General features: G+C 51.9%; 2 non-coding genes across 2 annotated transcripts; both read right to left on the bottom strand.

Annotated features, from left to right (window-relative positions):
* Positions 1-2,529: 2,529 nt before the first annotated feature.
* On the bottom strand, positions 2,530-2,623 carry TRNAI-UAU. The gene is made up of 2 exons: positions 2,586-2,623; positions 2,530-2,565 (listed from the first exon to the last, which is right to left on the bottom strand). It is a non-coding gene; the product is annotated as a tRNA-Ile (tRNA).
* A 5,408-nt stretch (positions 2,624-8,031) lies between these two features.
* On the bottom strand, positions 8,032-8,103 carry TRNAQ-CUG. The gene has a single exon. It is a non-coding gene; the product is annotated as a tRNA-Gln (tRNA).
* Positions 8,104-19,497: the final 11,394 nt, after the last annotated feature.

Raw genomic sequence — 19,497 nt, 5'->3', positions numbered from 1 at the left:
ACAAACCCCTGTTAAATCATTTCTCAGCCCGAGTCCTTCACCCACATTCCCTAGAGCATTGGGCCAGCATGTGGACGTTTCATTTCCGACCTCAGTTTCACACAGAGACAAAATTTCCTTTACACAGATCCATGAACAGCAAAACCTCCCTGAGTCTCTGGTCTGAGCCAGGGTATTCGATTCCAGTGAACCCTTCTCTCCTGCAATGGAGACGGTCAGACAGAGGGGACGTGGCACCTGCATCCCTGCCAGGGAGATATTGGCTCGGCTCTTTCTTTCTGCTGCTGCTGTTAGTCCATGAAACATCAAGGGTGAAATGCAAGACTGAATTCACGCACCAGCCCTCAGTGCCCCAGAGAAATCCTGCCCCCTGCTATTGGAACAATGTGCTGGAGATTTGACTAGGAAAGGGACTGTCTGAATTGTCAGAGTGGGGAATGAACAACAATCTACAGCAATGTCGTTCACACAAACACTCTCCCATCCTGCTCCAACCGGAAGGGAAATGGGCAGGAATTCTCGCTGTTCAGCCAAGGACACACTTACACTAATGCAGCCACGAGTGTGCTGGGGAAGCTGGTCTGGGCAAACAATTTGAAGTGACAATTCAGTGAGAACAGAATCATCATGTAGTGAAATAAGTATAGCTCAAGTAGTTGTGGCAGAGGGGTTAAGGCGATGGACTAGAAATCCATTGGGGTCCCCTGCGCAGGTTTGAATCCTGCCAACTACGCAAGTGCTGCACTGTTGTTATTATTGTAGTCTTAGTACCTGAGCATCCACAGTGCAAACTGGAGCCAGATCTAGTTTCACTCTGTCTACACTTAAAACACTGCAGTGGCACCGCTATAGCAGTTTGGAGTAAACAGTGACTGGAGGAGTTTTCCCATCCCTGTAATAGCTACATGGACAGAACAATTCTTCCTTTTCTTCAGCACTATCTAACCAGGGCTTAGGTCACCTTAACTAGATGGGTTTGGGGGGGTGTCACACCCTGAGAGACGTCGCTCTGCCAGTTCAGTGCCCAGCGTACACCAGCCCTTAGATCCCTCTTGGTATTTCAATGCAGGCACTGACCTGTGAGAGGAAAACATCAGCTCACAAACACAGAGACTGAATTCCCCACATTTAATCTCACTGCACTTTCCAGAAAGTCACAAAATTCAATTCATTCTTGCTAGGATAGAGAAAAAATAAGTGACACTAAGTTTTTGGCTTGGTTAAATAAAATTAAGTGTTTAATCAATATAGTAAAAAATCTGTATTGATTCCTCTAACTAGCACCACAGCGTGAAATAGGAACAGAGACAAATCTTGTCAGTGACGACCAATTTTGCAAATGATCTTCCCATTATTAATTTCCACGCTGCCCCCACTGGAGGTCTGGGCATCTCCAGTGTCATTGCTCTGCGTTCACCTTCCCCTTAGACTTGTTCTCGGCCATTCGCCTTCCTCTGCAGCGTGGGGTTCAGGTCACTTGCTGGAGGATTCCCTGCACCTTGAGGTCTTTAAGCCACAATTTGAGGACTTCAATAACTCAGACATAGGTTAGGGGTTTGTTACAGGAGTGGGTGAGTGAGATTCTGTGGCCTGCATTGTGCAGGAGGTCAGACTAGATGATCATAATGGTCCCTTCTGACCTTAAGTCTATGAATCTAGTCCCAAATTTGGAAAATTGTGCAGTTCAGAATGTGAAAAGTGACCCCGTCTCCTTCCTGCACCTGCTCTACATTGCTCCACAGCAGCTTCTCCACCTGCAGAGTCACCCCAGCATGGCAGTGCAGCCCCCAGGGTTCAGCAGGGGCCCCTGGCAAGGACTGTGGGTGCAGCTAACAGCCCGGTGTGCCTGGGCATGAGGCAGCTGTAAAAAAGCAACACTCCCCCCAGAAGTACAGAGACTGAATTCCTCAACTATAACATCATGGCCCCTGTAGAAAGCCACACGTCAGTTGTATTTTCACAGGGAGATGCAAAAATCAAGTGACACCAATTTTTAAGTTGAGTAAATAAAGTTGAGGAGATAGTTATTAACCTCACAAAAATACACTAAAGATCCCTCAACATGACCCCTGAAGGTGAAATATGAACAGAGACAAACCTTGTCAGCAAAGGCTCATTTCCCAAATGATCCTCAAATAGTTACTATTCCCACCCCTCCTCCGCAGGAGCTCTGTGCAGTGTCACTGTTCTGCAGGCAGCTTCCCATTCAATGCTGTTGTGGGACATTCCCAGGCCTGGAAATGTACCAACGACAGAATTTGAAGAGCAAACCTGGCTCCCCGCACCAGGCGGGATTTGAGAGTTTTGTCTTTGTCAATAGTACAGACACCAGGGGCAGGACTCCAGGCTCTGCTTGAGGGATCCTGGCCCAGGGGCTGGAGGGGAGAAAGGATTGTAGATTCTCACCTGCGCTCTAGAGAGGAGGTAATAAGTGAAGGGGGCCTTTTTGACTCTGCCCCTCCTCAGTGTCCCCAGGGCTGGACTACAGGCCAAATGAGGGGGTGACACCACTTCTTTAATGAAAACCAGTGCTCCAGGTGAGGCTTGAACTCACAACCTCAGCATAGCTCCTCTCAGCACTGCCCTATAACTACTGTGCGCTAGCCAATTGCGCCACTGGAGCACCTGTTAACTAGAATTCTCCCAGTTCCCTAGGTTGATACAGGCGACAGGTGACCCCAAAACATTCTCAGTGGAGCTGAGAGCCGGTAGCGACAAGTGTTGTACTTGGTGGGGTGGATTCTTCTTAAGGGTTCCAGGCCCCATTTGACCCTTTTGTTCTTCCCTGTGTAATAACAGAGCTGGTTCAGACTCAATGGAGAGTCTTGCTGCAGACCAACAGATCTGAAATCACTGATAACCAGCTCTAAGCATTAGTCCTGCTTTGGGACAGTGTCTCTCATGCAAGAAACTGCCCAGTCTGCACAAGCAGTGAGGCTCCCTCACTAACAGCTGAAATCAGGGAGAGCTGTGTGAAGTGCAGGGCCCCAGGGGTGCCTGAACAGGGGGGAACAACACCCCAGGGCTTTTAAAAATGGGAGGGCTCTGCCTTGCCACTTTGTAATGACCGTAAGGGCGAGTGAGGGTGGGGAGGGGGTGGAGAGCAGTGAGCGGGAGGAGGGGTCTGGGGGTAAGAGGCAGCGTAGGAGGGGAGCGTTGGGGAGAGGGGTGGGGCAGGGGCGTGGAGTTGAGTAGAAGGGGTGGGGCTACTGTTCGGGGTCTGAGGCTACTACTTTTAGGAAGCCTGTTCCGCTCCTGGTGGGACCACAAGACGTCCCAGAGCAGAGAGGGTGGCCAGCAGAGCGGTGACGGGGGGAATGGCAAGTGGCCGGCAATGTGGCCAGACAGCGGAGGGAGAAAGGGGCTTTCCCCCCAGGAGGTGAGAGGTGAACTCTGGGTTTTCACTGACCCAGGACAGCAGCTGTGGGTGAGGTGCAGTGAAGGGAGGGGCACATCCACAGAGCTTCTGGTGTCTGGATTTAAGAGCCTGAGGCAAAAGGCCACTACCCAGCGCACTGGGGGGGGCGGGTGTTTTGCTCATAGTGTTGTGTTATGAATCCTGATTGTGGTGTTTTCCCAAGTTAATACAAGGTGATTATCCTCCTTTTTATTAAAGTTTCTTTCCTGCACTCAGTGGTTGTGAGTGGGGAAAGTATCACCTCTTAGAGGCACCCAGTGGCCAGGGTTACTTTCCCCAGGTTACTGGGTGGGGGCTTAAGCAGATTGTGTGTTGCATTGTTGAGGAGGAGCCCCAAGCACCCAGACAGGGAACTGTAACTTCAACCTTCAGAGTAAGAGCCAGAGGTGCTGCCAGCTGAGCTAGCCAGGCCGGCTAAATGTATTAAGCCCTTTCACCGCAAGAGCAAACACCGGGTACTTCTGTGCTTCTCAGCAGCTGGGAAAAAGCCTCTTGGGGGAAATATCTCCTGCCCCACCGCCAAAAGGAGCCCATTGAGTGGGAACGGTCAGAGGCCCCACTCAGGGGCTGGTGCTGCTTTCCTACCGCCTTGTGATGCTGGCCGCTGAACGAATGCTGGTCTGTGGGTGGCCTTCAGTGGGGGTTCGGCATGCCAGGGAGCAGGCTGGCCACGCATAGGCATGGTCCTGCCCTCCTCTGGCCCTGCCCTCGGTTGCTCTGTGGCTTTTAAGCTTCCCTTGGAGATGTCAGCACCAGCTGCCGCTGCTCCAGGTGCCCAGAGGAGGAGAGATGCTGGGCTCCAGCCTGGGACTCTGCCTCCCTCCTGCCTAGCCCTGGCCCTCCTTTCTTCAAGTGCCAGGTGGACAAGAGGTAACATGTGGCTGCAAGCAAAATGGCCAAACTTGTGGGCCTCATGTGATGCAGCAAGAATCCCAACCACCTGGTCAAACCCCAGGCATCAGGGTCACAAGTTCTAGAGCCCCAACCAATTTTGGCCATCAGACCTGGCTCCAGTGGGCAAGTCACCCAGCAGGAGGGGAAAGATTTGCTTTTGCACAGCTGGAGACAGGGAAGTTGAGCACTGTGAGCTCCAGGGCTTTACCACAAGCCAACACAAGGTCCCACTGAGATTTGAACTCAAATTGCCAGATTCAGAGTCCTGAGTGCTGCCCGTTACACCATGGGACCAGCTTGTACTGCTTTCTCTGCACAGTGGTGACTCTCACGGGGCTGGCTCGTGTAAGGGACTGTTGGCCCCTTACTAAAACTTAGTGGGGGGTTTGGTTGGCTAGTTCCCAGCACCAATAGAAGGGGGAAGGGCCACTGGGAAATCAGGACCCTGAGACTGACAGTCCCCAGGGGCAATGGGGAGAGGACAAAGCTCCAAGTTAGCCGCACTGACAGGCCAAGCAGTGTAATGAGGGAGTCACCAGGCCAGGGGTCCCATCCTCCATGGGAGCTGGAACTGCCTGGGCCAGAGTGGGGCAGAGCTAAGGAGAGAGCAGGAGCCCGAGAAGAGCCAGGGAGCAGAGCTGCACCAGCCAGGGAGAACCAGAGCAGATCTGTGCTGGGAGCCGAGCCGCAGCAGCACGAGCTGTAGAAGCTGCCCAGGGAGCAGATCTGTGCTGGGAGAAGAGCTGCAGCAAGCGGAGCCAGAGGAGCAGCCCAGGGAGCTGGAGGCAGAGCCGCAGCAGCACTGGGGCTGGAGGTGGGTGCAGTGAGCAGCGTGGGAGAGCGAGGGGGACCCTGGGCAGAAGGCCCAGTGCAAGGAGATGCCACCAGTCAAGAGATCTTGCAGGCCAGACTTTTGGGGCTGGGGGGATCATATCCCCTACATGGGGGCTGACACTGGGAACAAGGGGCCTGTCACCTAGAGCATGTGGCCACTGCCAGAGCAAGTGTCCAGCCCGTGGTGTCCCTGCAGCACAGCCAGGGCCTGGGGAGGAGGCCTGGGACATGTGAGGGAGAGACTGTGACCTGCCCTGACCCTCCAGAGATGCTGGTTGTGATCTCCCTGCGCCGCAGAACAGGGTGACGTGTTTTCCTTTCCCATCTTTCCTTATGTTTTACATTGATTGCTGGGTAATAAATGGTGTTTGCTTGAAGCACATGCAATGAGGAGTGGGTCAGGGAAGTGCCCAGAGCGGAGCGAGTACCCCAGAGTGAGGACACTGTAGCCCCCGTTCAAGTGATCATGGCAAGATTGGAGGTCAAGCCCCCTAGGAATCCTGGGCCCAGCCTTGTTAGGGATACAAGGTCTCTGCCATACATGAGAGTAGAAAGAGAGTCCTTGAGGTCAGGCAGCCTCTGGGTAAGGGGGTGGGGACTCAGATCCTTCCGCCAGCCAATTCCACTGGGGTCGTGTATAATAAGCCAGATTAGACTCTCCTTACACTTGTACTCTGTCCTCACTGCTTCTCTCTCTTCCTTCCCCCATCTCTGCTGCTCCCCCTCTGGGCTTTCTCAGCACCTGGCCCCACAGCACTTCCTGGCAGCCAGAGACTGCGCTTTCTGCATCTGCCGATGTGGCCTCTCTCCTGATTGCTAAGGAAAGGAACCTTTCCAGGAAATGGCTACAGCTTCTGGGAATCCCTGTGTGGCTGTGAACAGCATATGGGTCCTGGCACATAAGGCAACTTAAAAGCTGAGCACCCAGACAGGGCTTGAACCCTGGACCTCAGATTAAGAGCCTGATGCTCAACCAACTGAGCTACCTGGGCTTGTTGAGAAACATCTTCACCGTTAAAGCAATAAAGAATCCTGTGGCACCTTATAGACTAACAGACGTTTTGCAGCATGAGCTGTGGGTGAATACCCACTTCTTCGGATGCAAGTGGTGGAAATTTCCAGGGGCAGGTTTATATATGCAAGCAAGAAGCAAGCTAGAGATAACGAGGTTAGTTCAATCAGGGAGGATGAGGCCCTGTTCTAGCAGTTGAGGTGTGAAAACCAAGGGAGGAGAAACTGGTTCTGTAATTGGCAAGCCATTCACAGTCTTTGTTTAATCCTGAGCTGATGGTGTCAAATTTGCAGATGAACTGGAGCTCAGCAGTTTCTCTTTGAAGTCTGGTCCTGAAGTTTTTTTGCTGTAGGATGGCCACCTTAAGATCTGCTATTGTGTGGCCAGGGAGGTTGAAGTGTTCTCCTACAGGTTTTTGTATATTGCCATTCCTAATATCTGATTTGTGTCCATTTATCCTTTTCCTTCACCGCTCACCACAAGAGCGAGCAGGCAGGCAAACGAGAGGCAAAAAAAGTCCCAGGAACCCCTCGTCTTTTTCTGCACAGCCACTGCCTGTCAGCAGGGTTCCCCTCCTCCTCCTCAGTGAGACTAAATCTAAGCACCTAGACAGCCGGCCTGTCCGCTGCACCCCAATCCCCCATGCCTGAGCCTCCCTGCCAAAGTCCTGCACCTGGCCCCATAGAATTAAGTCTCACATCTCGCTGGGAACTCGACTTCTTGTGCCCAGAGTGTCTCGGCCCCCCTCAGCAGATGACCCGAGAAACACAATGTCCGGCTTTTCCAAAGAAGAGCTTAGACCCCCTCATCATGTGGCCTAAAGGATAAGGCATCTCCCTGTGGATCGGATGATTCAGGATTTGAGTCCCCTCGTGGTTGTGCTCACTTTGTGCTGCAAGTCCTGCTCCCTTCAGGGCTGGAACCTCTTCTTGGCCGCTCAGGCCAATGCTCTGGCTTCAGCTAGAGCCCCGGGAAGGAGTTGGGGGGTGGGCGTCACAAAGGCTGGGGCATGAGCCCCAGGTGCTTCCAGTCTCGCCTTTGCCCTTCCTGACTTGCCAAAGAAAATGGGCGGCTGCCCGGGCTAGTGTGTGGAGCAGTTTCCCTCTTCCAAGTGTGCGTCTGTCCCTGTGCTGGAGGGGGGTTGCTACATAGCACCTTGGGAGCCTGGGTGTTTCTCTGCTTCTCGCCAGCTGGGGAAAAGCCTCTTGGGGTAAAATCTCCTGCCCCACTGCCAAAGTGAGCACAGAGCGTGGGAACAGTAAGAGGCCCCACCAGGGGGGCTGGCCCTGCTTTCCTACCATCTTGTGATGCTGGCCACAGAGCGACAGCAGCCGCCCCGCATGCTCCTCTGCGGGTGGCCTTCAGTGTGGGTTTGGCATGGCAGGGAGCAGGCTGGCTGAGTGTTTTTGTGCCCATCTGAAGGCCACACATAGGCATGGTCCTGCCCTCCTCTGGCCCTGCCCTCGGTTGCTCTGTGGCTTTTAAGCCTTCCCTTGGAGCCATCAGCACCATATGCCTCTGCTCCAGGTGCCCAGAGGAGGAGAGGGGCTGGGCTCCAGCCTGGGAAGCCTGGCCCTGGCCCTGCTTCTTTTAAATGCCATGTGGGCAAGAGGAAGAGCTGCAGTGACAGGGACCAAAGTTGTGGGCATCAGGTGAAGCAGAAAGAAACCCAACCGTCAGGAATCTCTAGCCAGATGGTTAAGTTCTAGGACCCCGCCCTATGGTGGCCCAGCTGGACCAGAGACCCATCTCCCAGTGGGCACCAGTGACCCAGGAGGAGGAGAAACAAAACATCCACTCTAGTTCAGGCAGGGAGAGGGTAACCGAGCACATTGGGCTCCAAGGCTTTACAGCAAACCACCCTACCTGGCAGAGGCCCCACTGAGATTTGAACTCAGATTCCAGGATTCAGAGTCCTGAGTGCTGCCCACTACACCATGGGACCTGCTGCTGTTTTGTTTTCTAGACCCCTGTGACTCTCAGCTGGCTGGTTTGCACTCTGCACTTATTGCTTCCCACCAGCGGCTTCCTCTCGCAGGACTCTCTCTCCTCCTCCAGCGACTGTGGGCCTGCACGGCTGGATCCGTGGGTCCTGCCCTGAGTCCCTGCATCCCCCTGCTTTGTCTCCATTCCCTGCAGACTGCAAAAATGTCAGGGGAGGCCGCCCCTCCCTTCACTCGGTGCTCCCGCTCATATCAGCCAGCTGCAGCCTCATCTCCTGGAACTCGGGCAGCTGTCGCTTGATCCTGTTCTACAGTCACACGCTGACTGGTTCCCCAGCTTGGATGGTCTTGTGGAAATCCCACAGGTGACACTGCAGGACTTGGCACTGTTGGTTTCTTTAATGTTGTGGTGTTTGCACGACTGCCAGAACAAAGCCGCCAACTCCTCCCTCACTGACTCCCACCAATCCCCCTGGTAACCACAGAACCCTCTGATGCTTTCCCCTTCTGCCAACAACGCCAGGCCTCGGCCCCCTGCTCCTTTATCTTGCAAGCTCTGGATGTTCAGCTTCCAATATCCTCTGCCCTGGGTCAGGGACAGGGGTGGCTCCAGGCACCAGCGCAGCAAGCGGCGGGGGGGTTGCCTGCTGGTCGCTGTGAGGGTGGCAGTCAGGCTGCCTGCAGGAGGTCCCCTGGTAATGCGGATTAGGCGGCATGTCTGCGGGAGCTCTGCCAGTGCCCCGGCTGCAGCAGCAATTCAGTGGTGGTACGCTGAAGGCACAGGATCGGCAGACCTCCCACAGGCATGCTGCTGAATCCGCCTTACCAGAGGACCTCCGGCAGGCATGCCACCGAATACGCCTTACCAGAAGACCTCTGGCAGGTGTTGGGATAGATCTGTATTACATTATATACTAATGTTAGATGTGTAGAAAGTGTGACTAGAAAGGAGCAGTGTGACGGTGCTGCCCCTGGGAGCCAGCTGAGGTCACTCAATCAGGGTGAACTGCAAACAAAATGGGGCAGACACACCCCAAACATTGGTGGTTATTCCAGTACTTAGATTTACCAACCAGCACAACACAGCTTCTGTAGCACCTCACTGGTTACTCAGAAGTCCAAACAACGCAGTTCCCAGCCTCCCTCTGTCCAGACACACACATCAGATATGATGATGATTCCTGAAAATCTGATCTCATCATATAAAAGAAAAGGTTCTTCCAATCCCAAAGGATCAGCCACATACCCAGGTCCAATTATAACTTAGATCTTACCCAAAATACACGCTACAGCCAATTCTTATTAACTAAGCTAAAATTTATTAAAAAAGAAAAGAGAGAGTGCTGGTTAAAAGATCAATATACAGACAGACTTGAATTCAATTCTTGAGGTTCAGATGCATAGCACAGATGAGCTTGTAGTTGCCAAAAGTCCTTTTAGAAATAGTCCATAGATTATAGTCCAATGTCCATATTCAGGGTGACTCAGTCAGTGACTCGGGATCTCAATCCTTATGGCTTAAGGTTTCCGTCTCTTGAAACCCAAAGCAGATCTGAGATGAAGCAGGATCATGTCCCAGGCTTCTTATATAGTTCCAGCAGCCTTTCAGCCTGAGAAAACAATAGGCTTAACTCCTTCTCCCAAACATCCTGGCAATTAGCACAGGGTAATTTACCCATTAAACAGTTCAGATACAGGTTAGTACAACCTTCAAAGAGACACAGAGACAATAATACTATTTCACTCAAGTATCATCATAAATATTAATATTCCTTTTTTGATCTTTGAATTAAAACTACAGCAATAGACAAGACTTGTTTGCTGACATCACAAGCCCTGAGCAAACATCTCCCCTTCTACCTCTAACAGTGCAGACTTGCATTTCAAAGCTCTGTTCATTTACAGATCTTCCTAACCAGTCCTTAAGGTTCACCCATGGGTCAGGTCAGTGGGTGAGGTGAGTTAATTAACTCTTTCTGGCCCTGTCACCTTTCAATGAAATATTATATTACATTCATAACGTCACAGGAGGTCAGGAATGGGATGGCAGGGGCTGCGGGTCGGGAGTGAGGGGCACCATCAGAGCTGGAGGGAGCGCAGGGGGCTGCGGGTCGGGAGTGAGGGGCACCTGCAGAGCTGTAAGTCTGGAGGTCAGGACTGGGATAGCAGGGGCTGCGGGTCGGGAGTGAGGGGCACCAGCAGAGCTGTGAGTCTGGAGGTCAGGACTGGAATGGCAGGGGCTGCGGGTCGGGAGTGAGGGGCACCGTCAGAGCTGGAGGGAGCGCAGGGGGCTGCGGGTCGGGAGTGAGGGGCACCAGCAGAGCTGTGAGTCTGGAGGTCAGGACTGGGATGGCAGGGGCTGCGCGTCGGGAGTGAGGGGCACCAGCAGAGCTGTGAGTCTGGAGGTCAGGACTGGGATGGCAGGGGCTGCGGGTCGGGAGTGAGGGGCACCATCAGAGCTGGAGGGAGCGCAGGGGGCTGCGGGTCGGGAGTGAGGGGCACCAACAGAGCTGTGAGTCTGGAGGTCAGGACTGGGATGGCAGGGGCTGCGGGTCAGGAGTGAGGGGTGTCACGGAGTCCCCGGGCGATGCTCTGGAACTGCTCCCCACAAAGTCAGGCAGGACTCTAGGGAGCCTCCTCTCCCTCGGAGCAGACTGTCTCCAGGGCAAGAAGCTCACACGGCTTCACCTCCTGGGTCTCTCCTTGGAGCATTCAGCATCCTCTGCCCCTCCGTGCGCTTCCCACAGCGAGTCCGCCCAGGTGGGGTCCTGGGGAAGCCACAGGGTCCTGCCCCCCCACTGCGCAGTCAGACGTGACTCTCAGCCAGCCAGTAACACAGAGGTTTATTTAGATGACAGGGACACAGTCCAAAACAGGTCTTGCCGGTACAGACAACAGGACCCCCTTTAGTTAGGTCCATCTGGGGCCCCAGGGAGGCCACAGCCCCATTGGGAGGCCCGAGCCCCATGGGGGCTCCCCTCCATTTCCCAGCCAGCTTCCAAAACTGCCGACCCCCCTCCAGCCCCTCCTCTCTGGGCTCTGTCTCCTTCGCAGGCCAGGAGGTCACCTGATCTCTTTGTTCTCCCACATCTTTAGCATCCCCTTGCAGGGGGGAAGGGCCTGGCCATTAGTTGCCATGGAGACTTCGTCACATGACCCAGTCTAGACGAAGTGAGGCAGAGTTTGGGCCAACGTCAGTTTGGAACAGCCCGACTTAGCCCGGCAGTTTTCTCAAAGTATCTGCTGTTGTAAACCGCATGTCATGTGGACGTGCGAACCCCAAAGGTATCAAACATGAAAGACACATAAGGCCAGTTACGGGGACGTGTCCAGGGCCAGGCCCGAGCGTGAAGCAGCTGGGCTCTAACCGCTGCCTCCACAACACGAAAAGCGGCCTCAGCACCCATACAACTAACTGGTTGCCCAAATCAATCATCCTGCATCCATCACCACTTTAAATTCTGACCTCTCCTGCCCGATGTGTCTTTGTTTAGCAAACAAGTGAACTGGGGAACTCTGGGGCTGTTACCCTCTAACTCAGGAGAAGGTTACACATCTTGACTCAAGCAATATTCCTCTTGAAAAAAATTATTTTAAAGTTTATCAAAATAAATTCCATTTGAAATAGAAATAATTACAGTCTACACTGGGGCTCTATTTTCATACATGCTATTTCTCTCCCATGTTCCCCACTCTAATTCCTTTGGAGTGAGGTTTTACTTTTCAAGATTAGCCACCATTTCCGATATAGTAGGAGGGGCAGGAGAGAACTAGAAGAAAACCTGAATTATATTGTAACACTGAAAGTTATCACATAAGCAGCCTCTTACTTTACACTAATTAACTTCATGTTTAATTTCATTAACAACTTATTCAAAGATTACAAAATATAAACCTATAGGGCAGTTGTCGCTTAATTCCCATTTCCACCCAGTGAGCTTTGTGTGAAATCACATTCTACAATAACCTAGGAGCCTTCCATTTCTGTGAGTTCATTTCATCCTGGGTCTTCTCCCAAAAGTGTGGGTGGAAGGGCTCTCATGCTAGTGGGTAGGTTGCATCATGAGAAAACCACCTGTGCTCTATTTCCACACTTTCTAATCTTTCAAAGTAGCAGGAGGTGGAGAAGTGATACAAATGCTTAAGACCTAATAGCAAAACTAAGAGACAAAACCACGGAGTCAGGACTCAGCATTCATGTATCCTGCAGCCTGAACTTGGAATGTGATACATTCCCTCATTGGCTACCATCATTTGCCCAGCATGGAACTGCTTCTTGTCCAGCAAGTCAGTCAGATTGGGACCCACAGGCATGGAATGGCTCTGAAGGAATCAGCTGTTTCTCTCTGTGCTTCATGAAACTTTGGATCCAAATGGTAAAAGACAGTTGTTCCCAATTTAATCATGGCGTCCTTTACGAGTGGGACCAATGCCACTTAACTAGGGAGCAGCATTCTAAAAATAGTTTACCTGGGCCACAGGTCACCATAGCTTCCATCTCTGGGGTGAAAATCAAAATCTGCAGTTTCTCCCTGAGTTCTTGTCAAATCTTTGAACTTTCCTGGAGTAATTTTACACGTCTCTGGTGTAGAATTCTTCACCAACCACACAATGTATCAATAGCGATAGTGAGGCACAACTCTCCCAAATATGCCCTTTCATTTCTTTAATCTGGTGGCACAGATTTAAATTAGGGACTAAATTCAGGTGTGGTTTAGAATCCCTGTAAAACACCAAATGTCAGGTATCTATGGAAAATAGGTCTCTTTCTGCAGCTATATAACATTCAACATGGATTTCATTTTCTGCATATTTGCAGCATCTCCCAGGGGTGAGGAGAACAGAGACATCACTTCCATTTTCCCCATCCCCACCTAGATAGGAATTGCATTTCCCAAATAATAGGCAACACGCACCTGATTAGGAAGGCGATATCTTCAGGAGTCACCTCCTGCAGGGCCTGGGCCACAACTGCTTTTGAAGCCCAATGCAGGTGTATCGTGCTTAGTTCCAAGCCATTTGCTAGGGACTCGTTTTCCCAGCCCTTTAGAAAAAATACTGACCTAACCAATTGAACAACAGGGGGATTGGGACGGTGATGGGGAATAAAGAACAGGGAGCTGCAAAAGGCAGAAGCAGGCAACTCATCTAGGGGAGCTGAGAGACCACAGTGAACATGGTGCAAAGGTCACTCTGTGGGAATTCGCAATTGTGATTTTTTAAAAAACAATCTTTGTCCAGCCGGAATCAAGGTATTTCTTACAATTCTCTCATATGTGGATTTTCTTATGTCTAACAAGGTGTGAGCTCCGATTGAAGCTTTTCCCGCACTCAGAGCACGTGTAGGACGTCTCTCCACTGTGGATTCTCTGATGAGAGATGAGGGCTGAGCTATAACTGAAGCGTTCCCCACACTCAGAGCATGTGTAGGGCACCTACCCGTGTGGATTCTCTGATGTGTGATCAGGGCAGAGCTCTGCTTAAAACTCTTCCCACACTGAGCGCATGTGTAGGGCGTCTCTGCTATGTGGATTGTCCGATGTCTGATAAGGTTGGAGCTCTGACTGAAGCTTTTCCCGCACTCAGAGCACATGTAGGGCTTCTCCTGTGAATTCTCTGATGTGTGAGAAGGTCTGAGCTCCACTGAAGCTGTTCCCACACTCATGGCATGTGTAGTGTGTCTCTTCCAAGTTGATGCTCTCGCGTGTAATAAGGTCTGAGTGGCTACTGAAGTTTTCCTCTGGCCTCTGCTGAGTCTCACAGGCTTTTGTTCGTTCTGGGAGTGCACAACTCCTGGAAACATTCCCTTTGGGTCTTCCTGATAACGTCCCATGTGCTTCTACTTGCTCACATCTTCCTGCTGAGGTGTCTCCTCGTTCTCACTTGCCATCCCACCACCTGATGGGAGACAGAGAGAATCCAGACATAGGTCACTCCCTGTGCCGGAGAGAAAGGAATCTCAGAGAGAGGAATGGAAAAAGGTGTGAACAAACCAAAATATGAGTGGGAGAGAACAAACCTATCAGGAGCTGATTTTCCCCAAACCCTTCCCCAGAGCAGAGAGAGGAAGGGATCAGTTCTGGGTCTGCATCTCACCAGAACTCTCAGGGGAAAGTGAGATTGGGGAGGGACCTGCTGCCAACTGTCAGTCAGGATAGGTGGGAAGCCATGAGTGACATCTGCCTAATGATTCCACATCTGCAGGGAACAGTTCTGAACTTGGAGCGCTTACAACTTGGAGAGTCTTTGTAGGGCATCCCAAATGTTTCCTGTATTCACAGACAGTTGTTGAGATGGTTCACCCAATTCCTCACCTGTGCACACAGCTCTCGGGAGCACTTTTTTCTAGAGCCATAGAGGTCTGAGACCCACGGCTGTACCCCTCATTCCAGCTGCGAGATCACATCAGGTTTGGAAACTGGAAACCCTGGGAAGGGAAAGAAAAAAAGGAAGGTCCATGGAATTTGTGGGATACTTGTCACAAGGAATATTCCATGGTTTTAACCCCAGCTCATTTTTAAGACGTAACACCCCAAGGCCGGCTTCCTTGGCTCAAAGTGGCAGAAGAGTTATTATTATAACTCATATTCATGACCTTAGTGCCTAAGAGCCAATGAACCATGGGCCCCTGTTGTGCTGGGCACAGCACAAACCCAGAATAGAAGATGGCCCATGCCCTGAAGAATTTACAGTCTAACTAGACAAGACAGACACAGATGGGGGAAGAGGTGGAACCCGCCAGCAGAGTGAACTATGTGACGGCAGAGGGACAGATCTGATGAACACAGGTATAGAACTTGAGACTATTGTATTTAATGTTATGACTGGGGCCAGTGTTTTCCGGAAATTGCTGCTATTACTGCATTTCCCCCTGAAACTACTCTTCATTTCTGGAATCACCCTTCATATCCAGAATAGCTGAACAGAAGGTGGTTGGGGATGCAGGGTCACAAACCCCACATTTCTGCCTGGAGACCCCTGACTCCTCCCCAGGGCACGGGGCAGAGGCTGGGGGCTGGCTGCTTTTGAGACTTGCTGCCAATTTCTTCCCTCCTCATACAAGTCTGGGCTCAGAAAAAACACTGGAGCTTCCCCTTGGGAGACGGGGCACTTGGCAGTGGGACGTCGGGCTCCCTCATCAGGCTGCAGAGCGGATGGCACTCGCACCTGCTCTCGGCTGCGTCCACAGCACCTCTCCCCTGCTCCTCTCCCCTGCACACAGCTGGTTCATGCCCTGTCTCCCCAGCACACAGCCGGCTCCAGGCTCTCAATGCCCAGGGTCTGGGCCCCACCTTCCCCACACAGCTGGCTCCTGTCCCCTCCCCCAATGCACTTTCCGGCTGTAAAGGATTATATGTTGCTCATGCTTGTCAATTACTCTGTTTTCGCTGCCAGCAAACACTGGCCCTACTTATGACTGTTATCTGTATCTTTGAGCCAGCCCTTGAAAGCACGAATACTTCACAGACTGTGGTGCTGAGATGGGCCAGATGATATCGGGGAGGCTGAGGGATGGGGGGATGGGTTTCCTGTGCAATCTGGTGTCACTAAGGCTGGATCTCAAGGCTGGTTATGCAGAACTCCATCTTCTGAAGCTTTGCCCCGCACAGAAAGGGGCAGTGACTGATTTTACCTCTTTCGGGAGACTGAAGATGACAGACTTTTTGGGGAGAAACAGTTGAGTTTGAGCTGACTGAGAAGGGCCTTTTTGGGCTACAAACTGACATGACCTGAGAACCCAGACGTAAGCTTTTAAAGAAGGTTTTTAATATACTTTGGAATGATCGGGGATTCCCAAGAAAAATTTTGATGCTTTTCTTGCTTTGTATCTTTTCCCCATAAGGCACACTGACACTGTCATGGATCCACAGGATCTGTGCAATGCCCTGGCTTTTAAACTGTCCTTGGGAGGTGTCCCTTGAGTGCACTAGACCCCCAAGGGCTCCCACTCTTCCACAAGGACAGGCCATGTAGCTTGAGCACCTGAGACTGAGCCTCTGGCTTCAACACTCCTATTTCAACCTGTGAGCTCTGCCAGCAGATCCAGCCGAACGACATTCCTGTTCAGAGACTGTTCCTCAGTCAATGCACAGAGCAAGTTTGTGCTGTGACACTCGGCAGACTTTTAAAACATAGCAGGGTTCATTAGTCAACTGAAATACAGCACTGAACATCTTTAGATTAGCACAGAGAAGCAAATACGACGATATAGTCCATACTGGCCAATGCCCTTGAGCCAGGCTGCAGTAGAAAACAGTTTGGTTTCCTTTCACTTTGCCTGCCCGTTTGTCTTCGCTCCGGTAGAGCTCCCTGCGTCTGCGAGCCCAGTTCTTCCTGCTCCCAAGCACATCATGAGTCCATGTGTGCTTCACTCAGCCAAGGGGAGATCCTGCCATGGACAGGGGACAATTATTCCCTTGTCTCTGTTGGGTATTCCATTGATGTAGATTGGCCCCAGCCAATCCTTAACGACCAATTTATATCACCCCGTGACAGCTCCGTGACAAAACACCTCATGTCTCCTGCTCTTTATAATCATGGCAATACCAACCACAGAGGGAAACTGAGGTGTGTATTGGCATCACCAAAATTCCTGCCTCTCTCACACACACACGGCTCACAGCCCTTGGAGAGAAAGCAAAGCACAGGAACTGGAGGTTAGTCCAGTGAACACAGTGGAGGACAAGCTGCAATCCTCACACCCTGGTCAAACAGGAGAGGCATGTGGGTCCCCACCCATACAGAGGGGCTGGCTAGAGGCCTGATACCCGAGAGGCCATTGCTTGAGCAGACCATGGAGGCAGGTCAAAGGCTTCGCTACCCCAGAACTGTGGCATCGCAAAAGCACATTTTTGGGAATTAGGAAATCTAGTGACTCAGGTGTAATGGGAGGGAGAATTAAACTCCCCCAGTGTGTGGAGAAGGCTGGGGAATTAAACACTAAAATTCAGGAGCAACAGCCCCTAATTCTTCCGAAAAGAAGGAAGTTTGGGGTGGGCTTTAGCAATTAGGTTGCAGCACATTCATAGATTGGAATTATTAATTAATAAGTGATGTAAATCATGAGTATTAATGCTTGATGCTTAATTATGGACTTCCCAAAGGCCATGTATGGGTTGGGGCAGCTATTGACATTCTTGTAATCAGAGAAAAGGAGCAGATAGGGTATATAGCCATCCTATTACCATAAGGAAGTGGATAAAATACCTCTCCTAGTTACCAGGTTTTCATTTTGTCGGGTCCCTGAGACAGTGTAAACTGAAGCAGGCTCCCTTCTGATGGGCTCCCTTGCCCGTCGATCTTTCTTTCCAAGGGTGTCGGTATCTTGTAAGTATGCACAGTGCAAAACCCTCTTTACTGTACTTACCTTAGTTTAATCGTTACGTGTATTGAGCCTGGCCTATGATTTCAGTTATAACTGTCTGGATTAAATCACGTTTCTGTGCGTTTCACCAAATTCCATCTTCTCAATTAACTCTGAGTAGCCCTGTACAAGGGCAAGTTGTGCCCCAACCTGTAATCTTATAGGTGTAGAAACTGTCCAGGCTACACCTCCGCCCTGTGACATCATCAGCCAAGCGCCCATTGGTGCCTGGGACGTGGCCCTGGTGTGGGAGGGAGGATGCAGCAAGGACTCAGGGTCGGAGGCCGGGTCACTGTGCATTGAGATGGGGAGGCCATATGGGAGGGGGTAATGAGTGGGAGAGGGAGGTCAAGAGTTATAATAATAATAATCTTGGGGGGGGATGTATAATGAAGTGAAACTGAACAGAAATAAAACTGGAGTGGAGGCTCTAAAGCAACAAGGTTTGGGTAGGGATTTGGGGTTAAAGGTCTGGGATCCCCACAGCTCTGGATCCCCAAACCTCTCCTCCTCCCACTGACCCACCCAGCCCACTTCCCGGGTGCCCTTCCCACACTCCCTCCCCTTCTTCCCACTACTCTCAGCTGGCACCACCTCCGGCCACCTTGGGAGCTTCTTGTGTTCCCTCCTCGTCTCTCACAACCTCCTCCCTCCCTGCTGCTTCTTAGCTCTAACCCTGCACACACCGCCCCATGTCCTGGCACCCCAGAATTATCTACTCCCCCTTCTCCTCCCCTCCCACGGCTCTGTTCTCTCTTCACCCGTGGGGTCCTGAATGGCAACATTATACACTCTCCTCTCAAAAGAGGAGCTCATCTGACTGTCACACAAGCCATGCATGAGTCATACACCTATTAACTCAATTTAGAATTCTACAGGTGGCATATTTTCCTCCTAAAATGGGGAAACGGCATGAAAGCTACAGTGATTAATGTAGTTATTAAGGTATCCTATAAGGATACATTAAATGCAATTTTCAAATGACTGTTGGCACCAAAAAGGCAAATGTCCAAAAATTATTCTAGTGGGTGGGAGATAAGGCAAAAAAAGGAGGGCAAGGGAACTTGTCAAAACTTGTATGACAAATAAAAAGGTATAAAGTTATCACTGCTCAGGTTTTTTAGAGCCCCCACAGCTTCTAATAACCGAGAGGACAGGACTCCTCACCCAGCAAGACCACCGTCTCATAGTTCTCCTGCATGACATCCCTGTGCAGGGCTCTCTGAGCGGGGTCCAGCAGAGCCCCCTCTCTCCTGGTGAAATACACAGCCACCTCCTCGAAGGTCACCGGCCCCTGAAAGAGTGAGAGTCCAACACTCAGTACCTGCTGCCCCCGTCACAACCCCACCACACACAGGGGAGAGGAGCCAATCAACGGGAAGCTCTGGGTGGCTCACGGTCAGGAGTCCCACCCCCACCCTGCTCAGAGCAGCCAGGAAACACCAGGGGGAGGGGACGAAGCGAGAGCCCCTTGTCTCTCTCAGCAGATCCATCCCCCCACAACTAGCCACAGACGGACACAGGAGATGGAGCCCCTAGCAGGGCGCAGGGAGAGCTCGCTGGCAGGGAGCCCAGCGCTGTTCTCATTGTGAAGAGCAGGACAGGACCAGACTTAGTGGGGGGCAGACGACATGACGGTCCAGGGGGGCCTTGCTGAGGAGTGTCCTGTCTCTCCTCCCCCCACTTCTCTTCAGCTGTCTGCCCCTGCACCTGTTCCTGCAGCCCTGCCCCCTCCCCCCACTGAAAGCTGCCCCCGGCCAAGCTGCTCCCAGGAGCCTCCCGTGTGCTGTGCAGGGGGGGGGGTGTTTGCTGATGTCAGGGAGGCCCCACCCTCCTGCCTCTGCCCAGTCTCTGCTGAGCTCAGGTGGGGGGACAAGATTCTGTGCTGCTGCCTCTGGGTCAGGAGTGGGAGCTGCTGGCCCCTGCTGCTGTGTGAAGGAGCCTTCGGACTAGTGAGTGCCGCTGGGCTGGAAGTGACAGCGGGTGTGTCTCACCCCCGCCCCCCCCCCACACTCACCCCACAATAGACACT

The sequence above is a fragment of the Mauremys reevesii genome, linkage group 12 (genome assembly GCF_016161935.1).
Source record: "Mauremys reevesii isolate NIE-2019 linkage group 12, ASM1616193v1, whole genome shotgun sequence".
Lineage (NCBI taxonomy): Eukaryota > Metazoa > Chordata > Testudines > Geoemydidae > Mauremys > Mauremys reevesii.
This window is presented reverse-complemented; position numbering and strand designations above follow the sequence as displayed.